Source organism: Adiantum capillus-veneris, chromosome 13, assembly GCF_014529385.1.
Source record: "Adiantum capillus-veneris isolate H3 chromosome 13, ASM1452938v2, whole genome shotgun sequence".
In the NCBI taxonomy this organism is placed as follows: Eukaryota; Viridiplantae; Streptophyta; class Polypodiopsida; order Polypodiales; family Pteridaceae; genus Adiantum; species Adiantum capillus-veneris.
In genome coordinates this window covers 127,972,258-127,996,155 of record NC_140943.1, presented here as the reverse complement: position 1 = coordinate 127,996,155, position 23,898 = coordinate 127,972,258, and the positions used below count along the sequence as shown (strand labels likewise).

Here is a 23,898-nt window from a genome sequence, read left to right as displayed (position 1 = left end):
ACGCTCTCTATGGTGGCGTTGAGGTAGGTGAAATAAGTACCGAGAGAAGGAGAGAGAAGAAGGATTAGACGGAGAGAGAAAAACATACTTTTGGAATAGAGATAGAATAGGGGTGTGAGAGTATCGACAACGAGAGAGAGAGAGAGAGAGAGAGAGAGAGAGAGAGAGAGAGAGAGAGAGAGGGTGTGTGAGGGATAGAGAGAGAGAGAAAATGCCAAAGTGGAAGCGGCAGCCGAGAGAGAAAATCATTTGCACAATAGTCGAATTGTCATTTGTGAAATGATAAGGGCATAATATTCATAGCGCATATGTCAAGCATATATTCTTTCACACTTCACTAAAGCAGTTAGTGGTGGTCACTCATGGCACTAGTAGATGTGTTTTGAGATTTGGGACTACTCATGGCACTAGCATATGCTTTTATGGGTTGCCTAGCAATATTGTGAGCATGCAAATTGGACCAACATCTAAATTATTTCCAAGATATTGTGGGCCTTTCAATATACTCAAGTGAGTTGAAGATATGGCTTACAAACTCTCTTTACCTCCACACTCTCGTATTCATCCAAGTACGTGCTTGTGATTGGAGACTGAAGTTGTCCTTTTAAAAAAATTTACATGTCGATGGGTGAGCCAAAGACATAAAGGGTGTTTTTAATGAGAGTATCTAGTGGTCAAGCATATTTTTATGCACTCATATTTGGAACACTCATTGATGGTCCACAGATGCATCAATCTTTTGTTGATTAGAACCAATCATATCGAGTAATTTTTTTATTCCTCTAATTGATTCCCTCTATATAAATTCCAGAAGGCAACACCACATGCATTTACAAGTTATCCTAATTCCTTTTTTGAGAGAGGTTTAATTCAAATATTTGTTTTATTATAAAGACCTTTATTGTTGCAATTAAGCAGATAGGATTTCATGAAAGTGGAGGAAGTTGTTTTCATAATCTCCGTACTGGTGAATAACCCATCGTTTTCACTTTCACACGGAGAGTAATACCTCAACAAATTTTTCCATTTCTCAAATGAGCATAACAAAAACATTGTCAATTGTATGTATATTGACCAATAAATAGGAAATAGGGTCTGAATATGACCACAATGCATGGTTTATGATAGTGAACATCAAGTCAGGTAATTCTTTCAAAAAATACTACTACTAGAAGAAATCTCTGAGTCGAAGGTAACATTTGAGCATTCAAACTTCAAAAAAATCCCTATTCAAATAATATGACATCTTTTATAGCAAACAAACCACCTAAATAATGCAGTGTATCCATCCAACGTCAAGAATCCAAGGCATTAGTAATCTTAAGAGCATTAGTAGCCAAAGATAGGTAGAAGCAAGTGAAAGGCATAGGAGTATCATACAACTACCATGGCATAAGATTTCCTAATTAGAGGCCATGTGAAAATATGAGGGTGTTATAAAAGGGAGATTTTCACTTAGAGCTTCTGCAAAATTATAGAGCTTGACTAGCAGTCTCATCATGATTTTTTTTGCATATGTCAATGTATTACAAAATTCCCTATGCCTTCAAAACAAAAAAAGAAAAGTTGATCACATTTGAATAAAAGCCCTTGATCCACAATCATTAAAAGAAACTCAAACCTACTTACATGTTCCCGTCTTAAGCATATCTTAGATTCTTCTTTGAAACGTGCATCACATTATTTGGGATGCATGCAGCCAAAGCATTGCAATGCACATCCCTGATTAACAATCTCATCCCTTTTATTTGGACCATTCCAATGTTTTTCATGTTGTTGCATGCCAACGTTATAGACAAGAATGTTGTCAAGCACATTATATTCTTTCATCAATACAACACACTTTGCGTGCATGTCAAACAAGCATGATAGTATATACCAACAGTGTGTGACTAACAATTTGATCATGACTTTGTTTGCCCATGTGAAAAATGTTGCATGCCTTGAACATGCAAAAATCGGTGATCACGTCTAGAGAGAGGCCCTTGCTTTGGAGCGGATGAAAACAATTCACGTCTTAGTCCTGCCCACCTCAGACATATCCTGCACTAAGTTCAACTTTAAGAGATTACATCTCGGGCATGAAGTTTGTCAACCACTTGTGCTGATTTGGAAAATATACCACATACTGTTGTGTTTTCTTCTGACAGTGCAAGCAATGACTCCTATTGTCATGGCTAGGTGGGAGTAGTGACCAAATTTTAAATCCTCTCAATATTTTGGTGTGAAAAATAGACGTAGGTATCATGAGGAGTGAGAACCTCTTTTTATTGACATGTACAAAGCAACAAGCCAAAGAGTTTGTGTTTTATCATGCATGTTGCTCACTTGGCGGTTGAGAGGGCGAGCCACCACCTTGGTTAGTGTGGGCAATGGTTGAGGGGGTAGGACATATCCATAGCTGTAGTCCCATGTGATCTATCATTGTGGTCATGATCATTATTTATGGTAGTAGCTTGAGTGAGTGTAGAAGAGTCCCCATCCTCCGCAAAAGTTCCTCAGGCTTTCCGACCTCGCTTTGTGAAAGATTGTGATGAGGTGAGCATAACGAATGTTGGACAGGCAGTGGGAAACAATGAGCTTCATACAGCCTAGTGTAGCTTGGTCGAGGGCAGTATGCACCAACCCTTCGATTCTACATCAAGAGCATTAGTAGCCTCATCCAAGAGTAAGATGGATAAATCTTTAAAGAGGCCAATGTTCTCACACACGTCAACTTGACTCCCCAGAAATTTTTCACATCAGATAGCCTACATATGAAACTTCAAAGCCTACATAGTACACCACCATGTTTAAATCTCTAAGCATGCACCTGAATCAAAAACATAAGTAGACTCTAGAGACTAGAGGTTGGAATTTAGACTGTAGAGCCAAGAGGTGGGAGGCAAAAATCATAAGTAGATATTGGAGGTGCCCAAATCTCACACATGGACCACTCCCTGCAAAAATGTTTCATAAATTTGCAACTCAAAACAGTTTTTTCCCAAAAAAGAAATCCAATTGGCTGGTATGGAATACTTTTCTCTATGCTTTTGTACCCAGACCCGCATGGCAGTACGGCTTCTCTGTTTCCACCCGCCTGACATCTGGCCCTCGTGCTTCGCAACCTGCAAAATATCGCAACATTGAAACACATCAATCAAAGAAACATAGCCGAGTTAAGCAACTGTGTGGCTTCCCCTACAAGCTGAGAAATATTTTGACAATTTACTGAAACCTAGATTCACTAAATTTGCATTGTATAAACATCTGGTATTATTGTTCTTATCCTTGTAAATGTCATCAATAGGAAATAGCCTCGTGCGATGCCATTAATGGACCACTGCCCATGTAATCAACGGCTTATAATCAGGATCCCCTGCCTTTAATCTCATTCTACAAAAATTCATCAAAGTGACCTTCACTTACACCATCTCTAAACAAAATTACACGATCTAGTCAGCGCCTTGTCTTCTCACAAAACTCATGTATGAGCCCCTGCACCATCTCCTTGAGTTATTCAATTATCTCCTCTTTATGTGTTTGTCATGCTTGAAAACGTGCTACATATCTGTTGCTAGAAGGTCAATCCATGTTTGCTATAACCGCCACAATGGACGGTCATATATCATCACTTGGAGGGTTGAGAGGGTTGCACTGTTGAGCCATTGTATAGCAGCTGGTTGTAGGCCTGTCCTAGCAGTCATAGTAACTATTGGGATTCATGTTGAATCGCCCACAAATTGGTCTTGTAAGGAATGCCATGTTGGCCGCAGGGCTCGAGAAATGATAGGTTCACTTTATTCAAAGCCTGTTCAAAAGGAAAAATGATTGGTTCAAATTTGAGCAAGAAGGTTTTCAAGCCGGTTCAAATTATGGAATTTTTAGTTGTAATATGAGATTTTTAGTGTGAGTATCCCTCTTAGATTTAGAGTTAGCCTTCTCATATGCGTGTGAAAAGGTTCCAAAGTCGGGTCCACAAAAAATGTTTCCCGAGCCCTAGTTGGCCGGTTTGTGGGTCACCTTCCACCCACTACTACCGCAGCATTGATTAATGATGGGCCAATGTTGTCTGATTATGCCATTGCAACGAACTTGTTGTCAGCTTATGTGTGTTACACAATGTTAGCCTTCTTTGGCCGGGTGGATACCAAGTTTTCAGAAAATCACCATGTTCATCAGATCACAACATCGACCCCTTCACTTTCTTTCAGCTTCCATTGGTGAATCTGCATGTCAGCAACTAGCTACTTGTCTTGCCTGATTTGCAACCAGTCACCCTTTCTCATTGCAAGGAGTCTTGCTCTGATGATTGCAATTGCTAGCAAATCATGACCATAACCACTCCATGGCATGCTACTTGCCACCTAGTCTCACTTTGTTGGACGTTGCTCATCATCACGTCAACACGAGCAGCGAACCAAGCTACAACAGATTCATAAAGGTGAAGCTACATGTCCCACATCCAAAGGTAGCTGGAGCATACCTCAAGCTCCTAATGGTTCTTGTCTGCTCTGTCATTTCCCTTGTCTTTACCGATCCTTCTACGTCTGCTCTACCTCTAGAGAGCGAACGCCGGGGCCGATGCTACTTCATAATCATAGTTAGCTACGTTGTAGCCCACACATTTCTTACTCAACATCCTTATTTGTTGGTGCAACCCATCATCTTACCATGCCCTCCCTGCTCCACCTTTAGGACCTACACTGCCGCTTTCTCCTGCCCATCTTACCATCTCTCGCCCAGCCACTTCAGTTATCACCACCCTCTCTCCCTTCTTCTTCATATATTCTGTCTGCCTCTCCTCCTCGACCTTCATGTGCCTCTTCCTCACCACCCCATCATCTGCTTTCATGCTCTTTTTAGTGCCTTGTAGACCTCGTTTGTACCTTTGATCGAGGTGACAGCTGGATTTTCTCATATTTGCCACAAGAATATCGCATGATCATTGATTCTTTGTTCTGAGTATTGTAGAGAAGCATTGGCCACATCTAATTGTACCTAGATATTTTGAGATAGAGTGGTAGTTAGAAGTTCATTTGTCACTGACGTGAGCTGATCATCCTTGGATTTTCATGCATCTTACAGTTTTGACAGCAACTCACCCAGTTCTTCCATTTCTTTTTGTTGCTTATCTCTTGTGAGTTGGTGTTGTTCAACTTCTGCTCTTAACTCCTGCACTTGCCTCTATAGATTGGTGATGACATTAAATCTGTCGTCTAACTCCCCTTGGAGTGCGTCTATCACCATCTCTAACTCTTTGGCCCGTTTTCTAAGACCAAGTGCTGTTGAGCGAAGCCTTTCCGTCATCTCTGCATTTGCTTAGCATATTCGTCCACTTGCAGGATGACTTCATCATTCGATTGCCAGTCTTCATGTCCTACCAACTAAGTTGACGTTTTTGCAGCCTCTTGTGTGTCTTTTGGCTGTGTTAGGACGGCTGGTTGCTGTTGTTCTTATAGCCGTGGCTGTTCTTTTTCCGTGGAGGTAGAGGGTGGTGCCTCGGCCTTCTCTTGTTGTCCTGAGGTAGAGGGTGTTTCCTCGGCCTCTTGTTCTCTTTTGTGCTCAACTTTTGTGGAGTCCTCTTCTGGTGTAGGATTGGCTCCCTTTTCTGTCTCTGGCTCTCTCTCTATTTGCTTCTCTTGAGTAGAGACATCTGCTTGTTGTGTTGTTTCCGCTACTTCTTGATGTTTAGATTCTTGTGTAGCTTCATCTGCTTTATCATGTTCAGCTTCTTCTTCTTTTTTTGCCTCATTTGTTGTGTCTTTAACTGTCGGTGATGGTGGTGGGCTCGGCATTGGTTGATCTTGGTGTTCAGAGATAGTAGAAGAGATGCGGGGAGACACATCACATTGGACATGTTGTGCTTCTCCTTGTGCAGTGGTCTCCTCTGCATGATCTTGATGTTATTCCACATCTTTTGCCTTTTTTGCCCCTTCTTCGGCTTCTTTTAGCTTTAAAGCTTCTGCTTCTTGGTACATCCATTCCAGTACTTCAGCGGGTTCTTCAGCCTGCTTCTTGCATTAGGAAAATATTGGACTTCTTTGGGGCCTTGTAAGGTTTGGGATTAAGTTTCTAATTGGTAGGGGGTTAAGGGGACACAAAAAACCTCTTAGTGGTTTTGAGATAGAATATGTCAGTTTTCAAAAGACACTGACTAGTGGGGTCTTTGGCCCATATTTAATAGGCCTTGGACGATGGACCATTGGTTAATTGGAGGAGAAGGTGCAAGTTGTTTAATGGAGAAAAGAGCAAGGGTCCATATGATGTGGGGGTACAATCTTGACCATTGGATCTTGCACAAGATCAAGGGTGGAGGTTGAGAGGCGCCATTTGAAGTGGGGGCTCAATCTCGGCCTTTGGATCTCAATCAAGATCAAGGGAGGAGGTGAAAAAGGCGCATTTTGAAGAGAGGGGAGCCCGTCCTAGCCACTAGATCTCACTCAAGATGAAGGGTAGAGGTTGAAAGGCGCCTTTTGATGATATCCATTGGATGAAAAAAGGATCTAATGGTTGAGATTGAAGCCCCCCTCCCCCTTCCCCCCTCCCCAATTCAAATTACATTGTACCATCATGTCATCTTTACTTTTCCAACTGTCACCTCACTCTCACACCCCCTTTTCTAGGTTTTAAAGGCTTGTAAGAGCATGGCATTCTCCTCTAAAAGGTTGTTTTGACCTAGGCAAACCAAGGGAAAGAGGGGACAAACTATGATACACCTAGCTTTTCCTAGTTGTAGAGTGTGTCCACCACCCTCTTCCTATTGGCTGGCCTTTAATTAACCTTAATCCCAAAGGGCCCCTACAGGGTTCATATTTCTCCTAATGGGTGTGATGCTTGGTCCTTGGTCCCTTAAGCCCACTAGGCATCCATTTTTTCGGGTCCTTTCCTTGTGCTTGTTAGTTGCGTTGGTATGTGAGTTTCTCTCTTTCAAACTGGGCTTGCTTTTGCTGCCATAGCTTTTCTCTTCATTTTCTCCCTTCGTGCTCTCTTTTCTTCATTATCCAAGCTTTCACTGTTGTGCCTTTTTGGCGAGCTTTCAGTCGATTCTTCATTAGATTTGTAAGATCTCTTGGCCGATCTTGTAGCTCAAGGAGATGGTTGAGCTAACACTATCCAAGTGTTTTGGTCTGGGCAGGTGGTAGGTTGTCGGCCATGCCGATGGCATGGTATGCAATTCTTGTCAACACCTCTGGTGCACCCAGGTATGTAATATTTCCTTCTTTCTTTATTCCTTTCAAAGTGGTGAAGACATATTGAGCATGGTCCATCGGGGTCCAGTTGGTATGCTGGTAGTTCTTGCAACTTTTCTTTCTGGTTGAGCTTCTTGTTGGCCGTCCCTGCTGCTTGTATGGCTCCTATTCAGTGAATAGAGTATCAAAGTTAGCAGATTTGACAAATTTTTCTCTAAATTGTCCTTTAGTCTGAAATGCTGACAATTTTGGTCCAATTTGCTTCAAATCAATTTTTGAACAAGCATAGATGCGTAAAAACATCCAAGAAACAAAAATGTCAAGTTCAAACAAAAATTTGCAACCAAAGTAAATAATCATGATTATTTACAGCTACGTAATTTCTCCAACTTTTTGTAAACCTGGCATCACAGGCTTGAAGTATATACCAAGTATATGCTCTGAGTGAAATATGGTCTCATTTGGATGCATAGGGTGAAAATGGTACCAGATTTTTGCTTTTGGTCTTTGAAACAGTAGATATAATGAAAATTTGAGATTTTAAGGTCCAAATTGGTTCAAACTTGGCTAGTGCACTTAACACATCATGTACTTTGGATGTATGATGGTAAAATATCAAAATTCCCCCATTTTGGCTATAAGGTGAATAATCGCGATTATTAACTTTTCTAACAAAATCAACATTTTTGGTATAAATTGGTTCTAGGCATTTTATAGGCCTTTTGTATGTGATATAAGGTGATTTGGATCAAAAGAAAGTGGTCCATAACTCAAAATTTGGCTTGCAAAAACTTCTTTGCATTTTTTGGCAATTTTCCAAGTTATAGGTGTTCATTTTGGCTCATACTTGATTTTTGGCATGTAATGGGTGTGTACACATGATAGGTGAGGTGATGATACAATCTCCAAGCAAAAATAGTGCAAAAGTAAATAATCACGATTATTTACAACCGTCACAATTTTCTTGCAAAACTTAAAAATTTTGACATAAACACATTCTATACACCTAGAACAAGTCCTAAATTGAATTTGGTCAAGTTTGGTCTTGTCGGCATCACTTTGTGCTTTGTCGACTCTGAAATCACCGATTTCTGTGACTACACTACCTATTGAGTTGGTTTGTCACTTGTCAGGCTTTGGACTTGTCCGCAACATAGTCGTGAAGCAACTCATCCAAATCTGGCTCATTTGGAGTAGTCAGTTTGACCCAGTATGTCAAATTTGACGCTTTGTAGCCTTCGAGCCATTTTCTTCTTTTTGAGGAATTTGCTTGATTGATTTCACTAAACCAATCATATACATTGTATATGAACCTCGTAGGCAAGCTGCCTGTGGAGTCAGATCCGAATTCTGGCATCTGCCAAAAACCTAGTTTTTCTATTGGGGACCCCCTTGACCCCTGCCGAATGATCAACTGATGATATAGAAAGATTCTATTACGTTAGGGCATGCTACAATTCAAATCCCATCTGATTTGGTCGAGCTGACAGGCCGCTATAGTCAGTTTTTGGTCGTAGGTCTTCGTGCACTGCTCGGATTCTAGGTATTTTCTAGGGGTTTAGACTAGCTTCCGGCCGTACAAAATGGATCATTGATGAGTAAATAACTTACCCCTCATGTCTCGTGTGAGACGGCGCTGAAAACGAGCAACTGTAGACTTCGAAAAGTATGCGCGAAAGAGGTCGAAAAGCTCTCTCTGCAAAGATGACAAGTGGAAATGAGGTTGTTTTAGCCTACCTGGGATATCTATACCCGGACTTCCTAAACCATTTTTCCCCAGATTCCCTTGTCAGTCCTACTAGGCCGTGAAATCTATGTTAGACTCAAAAATTTCCCCGATCGGATTCATGTAGCTCATTTTGCGAGAATTTTGCAAAAGTAGATTTGGCCGCCTGATTTAGGCTTCCCGCTTTCATTGAAATTTTTTTTGCTTGTCCTTCTTGTCTTTTTTATCACCATCGTGTCTTCCATTTTTCCATCTGATCTCCTTTGCTAATTATTATTAATTTTTTATCTATTTATTGGAAAAAATCAAGGAAAATAACAAAATGTGCTAAAAAAGTAAAGTGAAAATCTAATAATTAAGAAAACCCATTGAGAAACACAACTTTATTGCTTTTTGTTGGATTTCTTCTTTTTTAAGTCTCCATATCGAGAAAAATGATGAAAAATAACTAAAAAGGACTTTTTTTAAAGGTTTTTTGATAGTATATACATTATTTACACTCATCGAAAAGATATTATCACTGAATTTTCCCTTGATGATGAATTATAAGGGCAGTATTAGGTAATTTTGCAAAAAAACACACGTTAACATCAAACTTTTTTCCTCTCTCTTCAAACATTGTCGTTAATTACTTAGTGTCCTTCCACCCCTCCTAGATGGTGTACTCCAGGACGACTGTGTGCATGGGTTGAACAATTGTGTCTTCTACATAGCCGTGGTTGTCTCTACCATGCGGTGAAGATCAATGCAATTCAAACCAATATGTTGTGCAAGAGCTGGGTCTTGAGTAATTAACTCAAGGGTTTCTGATGTCGAGGTTTGTTGTTGATGTCTCCCAAAGAGAAAATATTGTAGCTTGTGTGCTCTCTGTTTGATTGTACCATTAGGATGCTTTAGCATGCTGATTGCTAGTGATGTTGGTAGCACTTTCGATTGTTGTCGAGCTTTTTCTCGCCATTGGTGGGTTGGTTTGCTTGGTGTGGAATGGTGTGGTGGAGTATTTTGAGACTTCACTCTCCTTTGCTTGATTGATTTAACAATTTGTGGAGAAGACAAGTGCTCCTTTTTCTTCCAAATCCATTTCAAGTTAGGTTCCTTGCTCGGAGATGCTCATTTCTATGTTTTGACCCTTGGAACCTGCTTTGGTTTTGTCGGTGATTTTTTGGACACCCATATTTGAATCGGTTATGTCCTTAAGATGTGCTTTTGGTACCCAAATTTGCATGACTCCTTGCATGCTACTTGTACCATTTGCTTATCGAGAGGATGGAGAAGATTTATTACTTTGTGGTTTGGTCTGTTGATTGCTTCCTTTTCATTCCTCCTTGCTTGGTGCAATTGGAACAATGAGTTGCCCACCTTTACCTGATAGCTTGAGCTCATTTGTATCCCAATCTGGTACTGCTTTGTATATCCGCATTCAGGGAATTCCAAGAATCATCGTCTCATTCATATGTTCATCTGGTAAGCATACAAACTGATGAGGATATGAACATCCATGTACTATCACGTTCAAGTTGACTACTCCCAATGTTGGGGTTGGGTTCTTATTGCATCCTTTGATTGTCACTATTCCTACTGTCAATGCTTGACTTGTTGCCTTCTTGCGCCGGTCCATTCCGTCTAACCAGTCATCATCTATTGAAACTGCATCTTTAGGTAATTCCCATTGTCGGTCACCTATTTCCAAAGTGTTGATCGGATTCGGTATCTGTTGATTCTTGAGAGCAGCTTTCTATTTGAGTACCCGAAGTCGAGCTTCCTCTTGGGATTCATCAATAACCTGTTGTCATTTAATCATCCCTTGCTTAGCTGCATGCATTCTTTCTAGAAATTCATTGGTTAGTGGCAGATTGTATTTCTTTAAACGGCATCCACTAATCCAATTAGCCATTGGTTCACCATCTAGGGTGGATAACTTTACCGCTCCACTTGGAGATACATCTTCAATGATAAATGGTACGTTTTCCTTTTTCTTAAACTTGGGAATGTGTTGCTTAAGGGAATAGACTAAAACTAAGTCCCCTTTCTTGAAGGTTTTTGTGATTAAGTGGGAATCAAACAACTATTTTTGTTTCCGCTTATGTGCATAGATGTGAGCTACAGCAGTTAGCATTTTCTCATCTAGCTTTTCTAAATGACAATTCATGTCCATTCCACTCAAGATCCTTAGCTACCCTCAATGTCGTCAATAGAAATTATATTGGTAGTATGGCATCAAGACCATAAACAAAGTTAAAGGGTGTAGCATTTAAAGTTGTTTTGAATGAAACTTGATAAGCCCATAGAGCATCATGGAGATTCATTTCCCAGTCTGTCCTTCTTGAAATAACCACTTTAGTCAGCACCAAGCTAAGAATTTTGTTCGTATGCTCATCTTGTCCATTTTCTTATAGGTGATTGGGAGCTGATTTTTTATGGATGACCATAAACTCATTAAGAAAATACTCGATTATCTCATTGAGAAAATGAGTTCCCCTATCACTGACAATTTCTATTGGCAACCCATATCTCGTGAATACATACTCATATAAGAATGCAGCAGTGGTTCTGGCATCATTCTTTTGAGTTGCTTTAGCCTCGGTCCATTTGGTCAAATAGTTCGTAGCTACAATGATAAATTGAGCTTGGGTTCTATAAGCAGGTGGTTGTATTAGCCCAACAAAATCTATACCTCACTTTGTGAAAGATCTAGCCCCCATCATTGGTCTTAAGGGCATGCTATCTACATGTGTTGGAATTTTAGCTCATTGACAAGCATCACACCTTCGAACATATTCTTTGGCATCTGCAAAAAGTGTTGGCCACCATATATATACCTGCCACAATTAAGATTTCTTTTGCGGTGGTCTCACTAGAAAAGTGACCTCCAGCTAATCCAGTATGTGCTTGTTCTATAATCGGAATATACTCATCTTCATTTGCACAAAGACGCAAATGTTGATCTTTACCTCTGCAATACAATTGGTTCCCAATAAGAGCATAGTTTACTCATATCCTCAGGAAATGTTCGGCTTGATAAGTAAGTAACCAGATAGTTACTCCACTTAGGAATAGGTTACATTTGAAAAAATGTCACATGAGGTATGGGTGTTTGTTTTTGACATTGAGGACAATCCTTTACAAAAGATCGAACATCACTCCTCATAGTCGGCCAAAATACTCCAAGTCTCAAGATTCTTTGCATAGTTTGGTCTTCCGCAAAGTGAAGTCCTACTATGGTAATATGTGCTTGACTTAGGTACTGGTTTTTCTCCTCAGGATTAATGCGTAAGAGAAACATTCCATCTTGATTTCTTTTGTATAGCCTACCAGTTAGTAATTGATACATAGACGATTGCTCAATTAATCCAATTGTAATAGGAAGTGGTATTTGTGAATCCAGTTGAGCTATTGTCATCAATGATACCATGTTTTTCGACCATCGAGGTATCATTTCCACGGAGAACAAATAGACATCTGCTAGATCATCGTCTACTCCTTTAGGTGTTTCTCTTGAAATAATCCTTGACAAACGATCTGCTCTTTGATGTGTAGTGACCCTTTTTACAACCACGGTGAAATCAAATTCCAGAAGAATGATGAACCATCTCACTATTCTTCCTGTGATGCATGGCTTGTTGATCAAATACAACAAAGCTTGGTGGTCTACAAAGAACACAAAATTGTTGGCTAATAGGTAATGTCTTTACTTTTTAATGGCATAGATCATTCCTAACCCTTATCTTTCAGTGGTAGTGTAATTCTTTTCTGCCATATTCAACTGTCAGCTAGAATAAGAAATAGGAGAGTCAATTTTCCCGTCTCCTGGTTGAGCTAGTATACATCCTATAGCAAAATTTGAAGCATCTACATGTATGTGAAATATCTTATTCCAATCTGGTGCTTTCAATATTGGAGCTGAGGTTAGATCTTGCTTAAGCTTCATGAAGGATTCTTCACATGCCTCGGTCCATTCAAAGTGTGTAATCAAGCTATACATGGGTTTTGCAATTATAGCGTACATGTAAATGAACCGTCTGTAATATCCAAAATGCCACATGAAGGCTTGAACCCCCTTGACTGTTGTTGGTCTAGGCAAATTAGCAATGACAAGGATTTTTTCAATATCAGTGTAGCTATGTCATTTTTAGACACTATATGTCCAAGAATTTTTCCTTGTCTACCCATGAATGTGCACTTTTCAGGATTTAGGAAAATCCTATAAATTCTACATTTTTTGAATACCTTTTTGAGGTGTTCAAAATGTTCAGCTCGGATTGATCAATGTACGCATAGATTATCCATATACACTTTCAAGAATTTCCTAAGATATTCTTTAAAAGCATGGCTCATCAATCTTTGAAATGTGGCTAGAGCATTACTTAACCCAAAAGGCATAACCCGATAGGCAAAAATATCCCATTCCGTTGCAAAAGCAGTTTTATGCTAATCTTTTGTGTCCACCAGAAGTTGCTTGCATCCCGAAAAGCTATCTAAGAAAGTGTAAGCTTCTTTTCTTGCAACTCGTCCTAAAACATGCTTAGTGATTGGAAGAGAAAAATTGTCTCTAATGATAGCTGCATTCACTTTTCTGAGATTGACACACACTCGTAATTTTCCATTCTTCTTGGGTACTACCACAATTGGAGACACCCAATTTGTGTGTTCAATTTCGTAAATGAATCTGGCTTCCTTTAGTTTCTCAATCTCTTCCTTGATTTTCCTTGCAAATGTTTCATTATATGTGTATGACCTTTGTATACTTGGTTTCCCATCATCTCTCATAGGCATGGTATGTTGACAAATTTTTGGATCAACACCCTTGAGATCCTTGTAAGACCAAGCGAAGATATCTCGGTATTCTTTTAGCAAGCTTATCAAGAGCTCTTCTTCTTTCTATGCTAGGTTTTTTGCAATGTAAGCAGGCCTAGGTTCATCTCCACGTTCAGCCAAGTCTATCTTTTTCACGTTCTCGGAGGGCCCTTCGTAGGACTCGCCTTGTTGCTGTAATTCCCGAATAGGTTGTTTGACTATGATTTTTTAATCTTGGAGAGTATACTTTTTGTAATGGGAGGGAACACTCATTACATCCTTACCATCCTCTTCTTTGGTTTCCATTTCGATTGTATATATCTCCTTTAGAGCGTTTTTCAACTCTTGATATTTCTTTTTTCGCTCAACTCGTGTCATGATTGGCTCCTTATCCTGTTTGTTTGCTTGAGTATCCTTCCTTGTTTTTCTCGATGTTTTAGACATTATTTTATTTTTGTTTGAAGGATATTTGCCAGTGATTTTGTCCTTGTCACAATCATTTTCATCTATCTACATCAGGAATTGTGTTCTATTGGAGACTGATGGCATAGGCTGTGTTTTCACGTTTCTGGTGTCTCTTTTTTGTCTATACCATTTTTGTCTTCTTGATTTCTGGTTAGGAAAGTCAAAAAAATGTTCCTCCCCTCCTTTCAAGAGTAGCTTAGCTATCACATGTTCTTTTTCTAACCCCGAATCTTCTGAGGTAGCTAAGGATTCATCTAACTCATCTATTGCATCGTAGTAGAGGTTTGCAAAGACTTGTTGAGCTTTCATCAAGTCCTTGGGTTTCTCATTTTCATTTTCAATGTTGAGGGTTGAAATCATTTGGATGGGAATTATGTTGTATCCATCCTCATTGCAAAATTGAGTAGGCATAGACATATTCACACATACATCCATTGTCGCTAAAATTTGAGTCCACTCAAATGGCTTAAACAAATGCTCTGGAAAGGGTTCACGTACATAGGCTTTTTCTGTGCAATCCCTTTTTCGCATATATTCTTCTCATTTTAAACTCCCATTTTCTGAGGCTCCACACATCCAAATAGGAGTGTCTTTGTTTAACCAGGATGGAAGCTTAGTTTCAGCCGAAGAGATTGAATCAAAATCTTGTATGGGTGTTTTCAAGACATCTTTATAAGTGTAATCCCTTTTTCGCATATATTTTTCTCATTTTAAACTCCCATTTTCTAAGGCTTCACACATCCAAATAGGAATGTCTTTGTTTAACCAGGATGGAAGCTTAGTTTCAGCCGAAGAGACTGAATCAAACTCTTGTATGGGTGTTTTCAAGACATCTCTGTAAGTGTGATCTTTTAGATTTACCCTTGTTATAGATCCCATTTGCTTCAAGTACAGATAATTGTTTACCCAATCTTGGATAAGTTGTACCTGTTGCATGAAAGGTCTTCCCAATATGATTTCATAATTGAGTTTTTTCCTAAAGTCTACTATGGCAAAAGTGTGTTGATATTCAATCCCATAGGAATTGACTATAACTTTTTCAAGCAACCCTAGTGGTCTCTCAATGTGTCCGTCAGCCAATTGCAATTTCATTCGAGTTTTTCCAATGGCTAGTTGTCCCGAGGATTCCCATACTGCTTTCGTGGCTATGGCTATGCTTGCCCCACTATCCAGTATTGCCATGGTTTCAATGTCATTATATTTCACTCGAAGGGTGGTGTTTACTTCTTCCCCTTCGTAATATTCCCTGACTTTGTTCATTGGAACATATCGAATCTCTTTGTTGTCCATTTTGTTTTTCAATTTTCGCAAATGTTTTGAGATTAGCCTCTTTATCCTCACCTTCTCTAGGGTTTTCTGTGGATCATTCCATAGATATGGTATCATTTTTAATAGTTCTCCCAGGGTAAGAGTGCATTGGATGGGTGTAGACATGATTGAATGAATGTTGTCTACTTCTAGGGTTTATTCAGCTCTTTTTACTTGAGTGGTCTTACACACTATGGATTTATCTTCGTTATCTCCCAAGTAAGAGGGTAATGTTTTCAAGGTCAATGGTTTCGACATTCCTGAAGCTTTAGATCTGTAATCCCCGTACAAGGATTGTACATCCATGTTCATATCAGGAGGTACATTATCCAACCAAACTTCCTCTACAAGAGCTGACTTTAAAGTTAGGCTCCCATCATTGATCCCTCTAACTTTTTCCCATAGGTGTCCTGGCCAGTCTTCCTCTAAGAAGGGAATTCCGTCAAGACATCTTCGTTGTCCGGCAATATAACTTCTGGTTCTTTTGTTTCAAGGTGGGGTTCTATCACCACATAAGATTTTTCGTTAGTGTCTCTTACCACAATCTCCTCAGGTTTTGCGATACTTTCAAGCTTAGGTTTTTGTTTTTCCAGCATTTCTTGTGTGATTCTTACCAAATTTTGATAAGCTTCCAGCTTAGCTTCTTCCATGTTTGGAGAAGGATAGTTTTTCCATTTGTTTTCCATGTTATGGCGTACTTTAAGTCTTGCTTGGTAGGCTTCCAAGGCTGTAATAGGCTCAAAAATTTTATCAACCAAAATGGATCCTCCAGATTTCACGGTTGTTTCCTTTATTTCACTTCCAGTTTCTTTCACCTTTTCCTGGAATAGCTTTTTTTCTTTTCCTCGATTTCAACCCGTTGTTTTTCTTTTCTCATCTCATATCTTTTGCTTCTACTTCTTTTGATCCTTTAAGAGAAAACTTTTGTATTTTCCGAATCATCAGAGGAGTTGTGTTTCTTTTTCTTAGCCTGGGCTCTAGTGATTACCTTGATTGGAACAATCGGTTCACTCTCTGATGAGCTACTAGGTATCAGTTGGACTATGTTTATTACTATTTTACCCTTGTTTAAAGGATTTTTAGGACAATCTTGTGGAAAGTGTCCTCCATTTTTGCAACATTGTATGCAATAGGATTCAACTGGCTTGAGGTTTTTGTTAGGCTCTGGACATTCATTTTTCCAATGATCATCTGCATCACAGTTGTGACAGTTTCCTGTTCTTGGCTTAATCATGGGTCTTACCATGGGAGGTCTGACACCTTGATTAGCTACATAATACATTGATGCAAGCTCTGGTGGAGGATAAGTCATGGTTTCTTCTATTGGTGGTGGATTTGAATTATACCAATTTCCTTCTACCATTATTGCAGATGGACTAAGATCCGCATAGGGTGTAGCAGGCACTCATGATTATTCATCTATGACTCCTTCGGAATGCATGTACTTTACAGGCACTGGATTATGTCTTGGGTACGGAGGTTGTTGACCCAACACAGGTTGAAGTCTTTCCATACCCATCAGTGGTCTTTGAGCTTGAGCCATATTAGGCTTATATCTGTACACGAGTTGTCCTTGTGACCTCATATGCATGTACTGAACATTCCCATCATACTTTGGTCGGAAGTAGCACTCGTGGGTCTAATGGTTTGTCCATTTTTCCTCGATTTCACACCATTTTTGTGGCCTAATTGGTTGTCCCTGTTAAGGTATTCCTTCTCCTGATTCCCTCATAGGTGCTTTTTGCATGTTGTTCATCATGTCATTCATCCTTTTGAACATATCTTCTATGGCTGAAAGTGGTGCTGCAATAGCCGTTACCACTTGTGCTAGTTTAGTGGATGTTGTTTTATCGCTTTGGTTGTCCTTAGGGACATCTTCTTCGTTGAAAATATCATAATTGTCTCCTAAGTCAATAGCATCTGACACACACTCTTCTAAGGTTGTATGCTTCTTGCTATAAAGTATAGCATGAAGTTCTTTGTTTAGCAGTCCCTCTAGAAACAAAGATACGAGTCGTTCTTCTGCAGGTATCTCTAGCCCTAGGCATCTGGCAATGTATTGTTTCATTTGAGTTGCACAATCCGTAGCAGACTCACCATGTTTTTGTTTAAAGCTGTAGATTTGAGCTACCATATTATGTTTGATCCCCATTTTGGAACAAGCAGCTACAAATCCTTGAGCTAATGTGTTCAAGTCCATGATTAACCTTGGTGGAATTTTCTGGAACCATGTCAATGCTTTTTTTTCTAATGTCATTCCAAACCCCTCGAATTGGGTATGGAAATCGAATATACGTTCTGCTCTTAGCACTTGCTTAAAGCTGGCTAAGTGGTCGTATGGATCCTCTGATCCACTATATTTTTTGATCCATTTCTGAAAATCAGCTGGTCTAACGCGTCTGTTTGGTTCAACTCTCGGTCTCCTGGCAGTTGGTCATGTTCTGAGTCCTTCAAACAAGTCTGTTGGAAATAGTGACTCATGTAGCCCTGGACTGACCCGGTTTTCTTCGTGATGAGGTGGTTTCTGTTTTCTTAACATTACTCTCAGATGATCTCTCACGGTATTCATCTCTTGGAATTATTTTTGGTCCTTGTCCCAATATCCAATCCCTTATGGAATACCCTTGGTATTTGATTTGTTCTACCTCCTCAGGAGTCATCATAGCAAAATGTTGTTATAACAATCCCTAAACAGGTAGGTTGGTAGGTCTGCTGATCCCGTATCTTTGATCTTGAAGATATAGATGATCTTCATGGCCATTAGTTGTCCTGGTTTGGCATGCGAAGTCCACAGAAGATCTTTTATGTTTCTATCCTCCCAGCAATAGACTCCAATCCTAGGATTATCCGTACTAAGCCGTTTCAAAGGCTTCAAATCTACTTGATTGTATCCCTCGAATTCTAAAGTTGGTTGTCCTTCTTTTGCTGACATATTTGGAATTATGGTATTTATTTCTAACCCCCATTTGTCTATCACGTCAGGGTTTTCGACTTGTACATACTGAGTTCCGTTTCTATCCATGTACATTTTTCCTTGTTTGTTTTCCCTAATCTATTCTTTGAACTCAATACCATGATCATCAATGCAAATAGCATACTCCTCATTAGGATCCAAGTAAACCTGAGCTCCATGGCAATTAGTCTTATAAAAGGAGAGTATATGCTTATAGCGCATTGTCGTTCTGGTTTCCGAGTGAGTCGAGTAAGAAGACATTTTAGATGGTGAATCTGAAAAAGTGTATGAGACTTCTTCAAGAATAGTGTGCAAGGAATTGCCTTGATTTATGATTTCTTCGGTGGATATTCTACTGGTGGTTTCTCCAAGTTTGCCCTGGTTTCCTAGTACACAACCAGATCTAAGGTTCATATAGACTTATGAAGCCTTGGTTAGAGTACTTACCTTTGGATTGACTTGTTGTCCATTTCTACTTGATTCGATTGCAACTTTCTGTCACAAGCTACCGATTCCTCATCTACAACCTGATTCCTATACAAATTTGATCAAGTTAGCTATTCTTCTATAAAGACAGTAGATTTTTTTGCTAACTGTCGTGATTGGTTGGTGTGTATCACTTCAAATCAAGCTATGGGAGTTAGCAATTGACTTTCAGATTTGACTTTGGCAAAAAATCAAAGGATTAATGTGCAACTTCGAAACTGAGTGAACATGTACCAATTTGGATCCGATTGAACCCAAAATTGCCCGGTGGCTTTGTATGATGATGGTATAACATTGTACAAGTTCAAAAGTCAAACTTGGTGTCCATGGATAGCAGTAGTAAATAATTGCGATTATCTACTTTTGCTAGTTTCTTGCACTTTTTGGCTTGGTTTAGCAAGTATACAACCTGTTAAAGTCCCTAGACAAGTTTCAACAAGTTTGGACAAAATCTGATCAAGTTTATCAACTGTTTATCTCCGTAGACTCTGATTTCAAGAATCTGGCTTAAGTCTCACTTTTGTGATCCAAATTTCACCAAAATTTATTTGTGGGGTCTACCTGATATGCTTGAACTTGTGGTATACTCAAATTTGCAAAATTTCCAAGTTTTGAAGCAGATGTAAATAATCACGATTATTTACTCCAGCTATATTTTTATAAATTTTTGTCCCAACTTTGACACAGATCTGTTAAGCACCTCAAGCTAAGGTCTCTAGCCAAGTTTCATCAAGTTTGGATAAGTTTTGGTCAAATGGTCATCAATTTTCTGTCCGCATACTAACTTTGCAAATTTGGTCACAATTTTCAATCCAATGATCCAAATCTTACCAAATTTGGTTTGTAGGCTTATTAGAACATGGTAAAACTAGTGGTATGCCAACTTGGTAAAAAACGTTGATAAATTGGGATAGATATAAATAATCATGATTATTTACTTTTGACAAATTTTTACATCTTTTTGGTCAACTGAGCATGTACACATGTTTATCACATCAATATAAGCCTATGAATCAAATTTCAACAAGTTTGGACAGACTTTTCCCCAATTTACACGCAAAATTCAGAAAGTGAGTACAAACTTTAGTTTTTACCCTATATTTTGCATGTTTGGTGATCCAAATCTTTTGTGCCTTTACAAAGTTGTTTGTACACATGCAATGAGTCAATGGTATGAATCTTGGTCAAATCTGAGCTAAAAGTTAATAATCACGGTTATTAACTTCAGGTTTGAAATGAATCAAATTTTTGCAATTTTCCAATGAATAGTCTTTTTATGAGTTATTATAAGCCTATGAATCAAGTCAAAACTTAATTTGGCCTAACATGTCAAGAAAAAGTAAATAATCTGAGTTTTGGACAACTCTTAAACTTTTACCTCGAAGTGTCCTTGAGCTTACCCACTGGTCCAAACAACTTTCAAGCTTACTCTCTAGTCGGATTGAGTGGTTTGGAGTCTTTTCGTGCTATTTGTAGCCGTAGACCTGAAATTCTACAACTTCCAACAACAACTCACAATGATTCTTTCAGAGAGAGCAATGTTCTGAAATCCACCTCAGATCCTACTTGCCCTACTCCTAGATTCTCATGCAATGGGGTTGTGGAAAGTGTCCACAAACACTCATTTTCTTGTCTTTTATGGTTTTTTGAGCATTGATCTTAAGACTTGTCTCGTCTATCAATCATCCTCAAAATCCTAATCTATTTCTACAATCCTACAATCCTAAAGGCACTCAGCAAGTACGATTACTTCCAAGCTACGTCTACATAGCAAAAGACAACAATCTTAGGCTATGCGGTTTCTAAAAGAAAGTTTTGAACTCTAGGCGATCCTAAAGGAAGTTAAAGGATAACTTCACAAGACGCTCATGTTTTTCCCTAGTTTAAGTCTCTTCGATCCCCAGCAGCAACGCCAAATGTGGGACGCATGTCTAACCTCACCATCCTATCTTATTGTAGTATTAGCAAGAACCACGATTAAATTGTCAATCCATGGGATGAAGCTGACTCGGCTAGTGCATAGAGGCTACAAGAGGGTGTCAATATCTCGGAAAACAACTAACAACTGGCATCTAACTCATGCTACACTCAAGTGACTGAAGTCACCAAAAGCCAATCGCTCATCAGCAAACAAATCACATCCGTTACAGCATCAAATGACATCCAAACGTAACGAAAATTCTAGGAGTCCATGTTTATAAGACCTAAGCCCATGCTTATGGTCTCAGAGTCCGCTTTAAGTCAAGTTCCAAAATCGCGATTATTAACAACAGTGGATTTTTGACCTAGTCATTTTCGACCCAGAATGCATGTAAATGCTTAGCAATGATTCCCCAATACCCCGCATATGCTTAGTATTTTATTTGAAAGTGTAATTTACTAGTTATGATGAAATTAGGCCACGGGTTGGCGACACCAAAAGCTACAAATTACTGTGATGTGCTTACGGCAATGCGTAGAGCTCTTACCTGCGGTTGCAATGCAACAACGCGACTGCAATGTGACAATCGGGGAGGGAGTAGGAAGCATGAGAAGGAGAGGAGTGAACGCCGTTAGCTCACATTGTGTATTTCATTATCCAAAACGTAATAATAACTTACAAAAATTGGCTTTTATACCTTAGCCAAGGTTTTTGGTGGTCAAAACTAATAATCTGGGAGTTCTACCAAAGATGGGTAATGACAGGTTGATGCAATCTGGAAGCTTGTAGCCTCGGCTCATCAATTACAAAGTTTATCCGAGAAAATAGGAGTTACAATATTCTCAATTTATCAAAAATAATAAGTGTTTTACAATGAGAGCTCCAAAAAATGGTATCCGTGGTTTCCGTGTTAGCTTGCTGCTAACATGCACTAGGAAAGAGAGCTGCACCTTCACCTAGCTTCCTCTCTTCGCTTATCTCTTCTAAATTCATCTGCACGTAGGTAGATATCTCTATGGCTAACTTAGAGCTGGGAGACATTGGCTGCCTACAGTTGTGGGTGCATGACTCCTTTGTGTCAGCATCAACTGTCATAAGTATGTCGTTCTCCAATCAATCATGATGAGAGCTACTAGATTACGATGGGAATACTCCTCAGTGGTTTCAAAGATGCTATGATGATCTCAGATGCAACGGTTTTAAAGATTCTTTTGACGATCTCAAATGCTACGTCAAGAAAATATGTGCTTGCTGCGCTAGGAGCTCCAACATGGGGGCGGCTATGGAGGCGACCACGGCCTTCTATGAGGAAGAGGCCCCAGGTGAGGAAGTAATCTAGCTCTTTTTTTGAGAGCCTGTCCACACTCATTGAGCATTGTATAGCTATTAGGGAGGCTTTTCTTGAGGAAGCCAAGCCAGAGCACACGGATCACGGATTCATTCCAGAGAAGTGTGTGCGCTGCTGTTTGCCTTGGCCGCTGTAATGACTCCACTAAAAAGACTATAATGACTCCGTTGTAATGTTTCCCTTGGCCGCTAGAAAGATTGTTTTGACAACTGGCCAAATCTGAGCCGCTTTCCAAATGCGTCCTCCTGGGAAGCACACCGAGGGAGCACGTGCATGCTGCTTCTTCAGGCTGCTCTTTGCAAGCATCTTGCATCCCTTACATGACCATTACCACATGATCACGTGTCCAACTGGTGTGCAGGCACATGCAAAAAGGCATAGATTCTCACACAAAGAGGAAGGTGAACGTGTTTTGCAAAGGCACCTTCCCCTCAACCATCTTGCTCAAATAGACCATGGGTGGGGGACGTGGGAAAACAACTTTGTCTAACAATACAATCGCCGCCCTCTGCATTAATTACATAGTCCCTTTTGAAACTCCTCTAGGTTGACATGTCTAACACAAACGTAACTGACGTCCATATTAGAAAACGCAACCAATGACCAGCATGCATGATCGTATTTGTGTCATGAATTATTGTGTGGTTGTGTGTGTATGCAAGTGTTTATGTACAACAAGTTTATTTGTGTTTGTGTTTGTAGTATACAAATGCATGATTGTAAGTGTGTTTGTGTGTGAGTATGCATTATTGTAATTGCATCATGTGTTATTGTGCCGTTGTGTGTGAATGCGAGTGTGTATGTGTGTGTATGTGTGCGTGCGCGCACGTACGCGCATTTCCGCCATAGGAGCTTCCAATGGAGCTCCATTGGGGCTTCATTGGAGCGCACCTGTGCCTTGAAATCCATGGTGAGAAAGCAGCACGCATGTTGCCTTCTCACCATTCCTTTCAAGACATGGGGTAGCTCCAATGGAGCCCCAATGGAGATCCTCCATGCCTTGAAAGGCATGGGGAGAAGGTAGCGCACGCATTGCCCTCTCACCATGCCTCAATGGAGCATGGTGAGATAGCAAAGGCAATGGAGCCCCAATGGAGCTCCATTGGGGCTCCATTGGAAGCTCCTATGGTGGACCTACACACACATGTGCGCATACACACACGTGGAAATAGCCATTCAGCGCAAGACTTTACATAGACACACACACACACACACACACACACACACACACACACACACACACACACACACACACACACACTAGAATTGGAGCTTATCTCTCAGATAGGTGATTCCAGTGTTAGAATTTAGAGCTACTGGTATGTCATTAGTTCAGTCAGTGAAACTAGAATAGAGAGCAGAGACTAGATTGAAATAGTTATCTGAACTGAAATAGTATACTAAAATGAGAGACATATTGGACAGCTAAAAAAGTGTTTGCAGTTTTAGATTCATGGTTGAGGGACAATCAGTACAAGGTGTAATGGTTTGAAGCTCAAATGATTACACCAGTAATGATTACAAGGTGAAGTTACAGGCCAAGAGATTGTAGCTCGAAAAATACTTGAAAGCTAAAGCCAAGAGAACTAAGAAGTAAGAAGCCTGACTACAATGTAATGGGTCCTATTTATAGCCTTCTAGAAGCTACTATAGTAGCTACCGTGGTAATTATTGATGTGTGACTGATCCACTGTTTGGCTTTCCAAGAGACAGTTCCCGCCTGCT

General features: G+C 39.8%; 1 pseudogene; it reads right to left on the bottom strand.

Moving 5' to 3' along the window:
- Nucleotides 1-4,404: 4,404 nt before the first annotated feature.
- On the bottom strand, nt 4,405-23,206 carry LOC147444847 (uncharacterized; annotated as a pseudogene).
- Nucleotides 23,207-23,898: the final 692 nt, after the last annotated feature.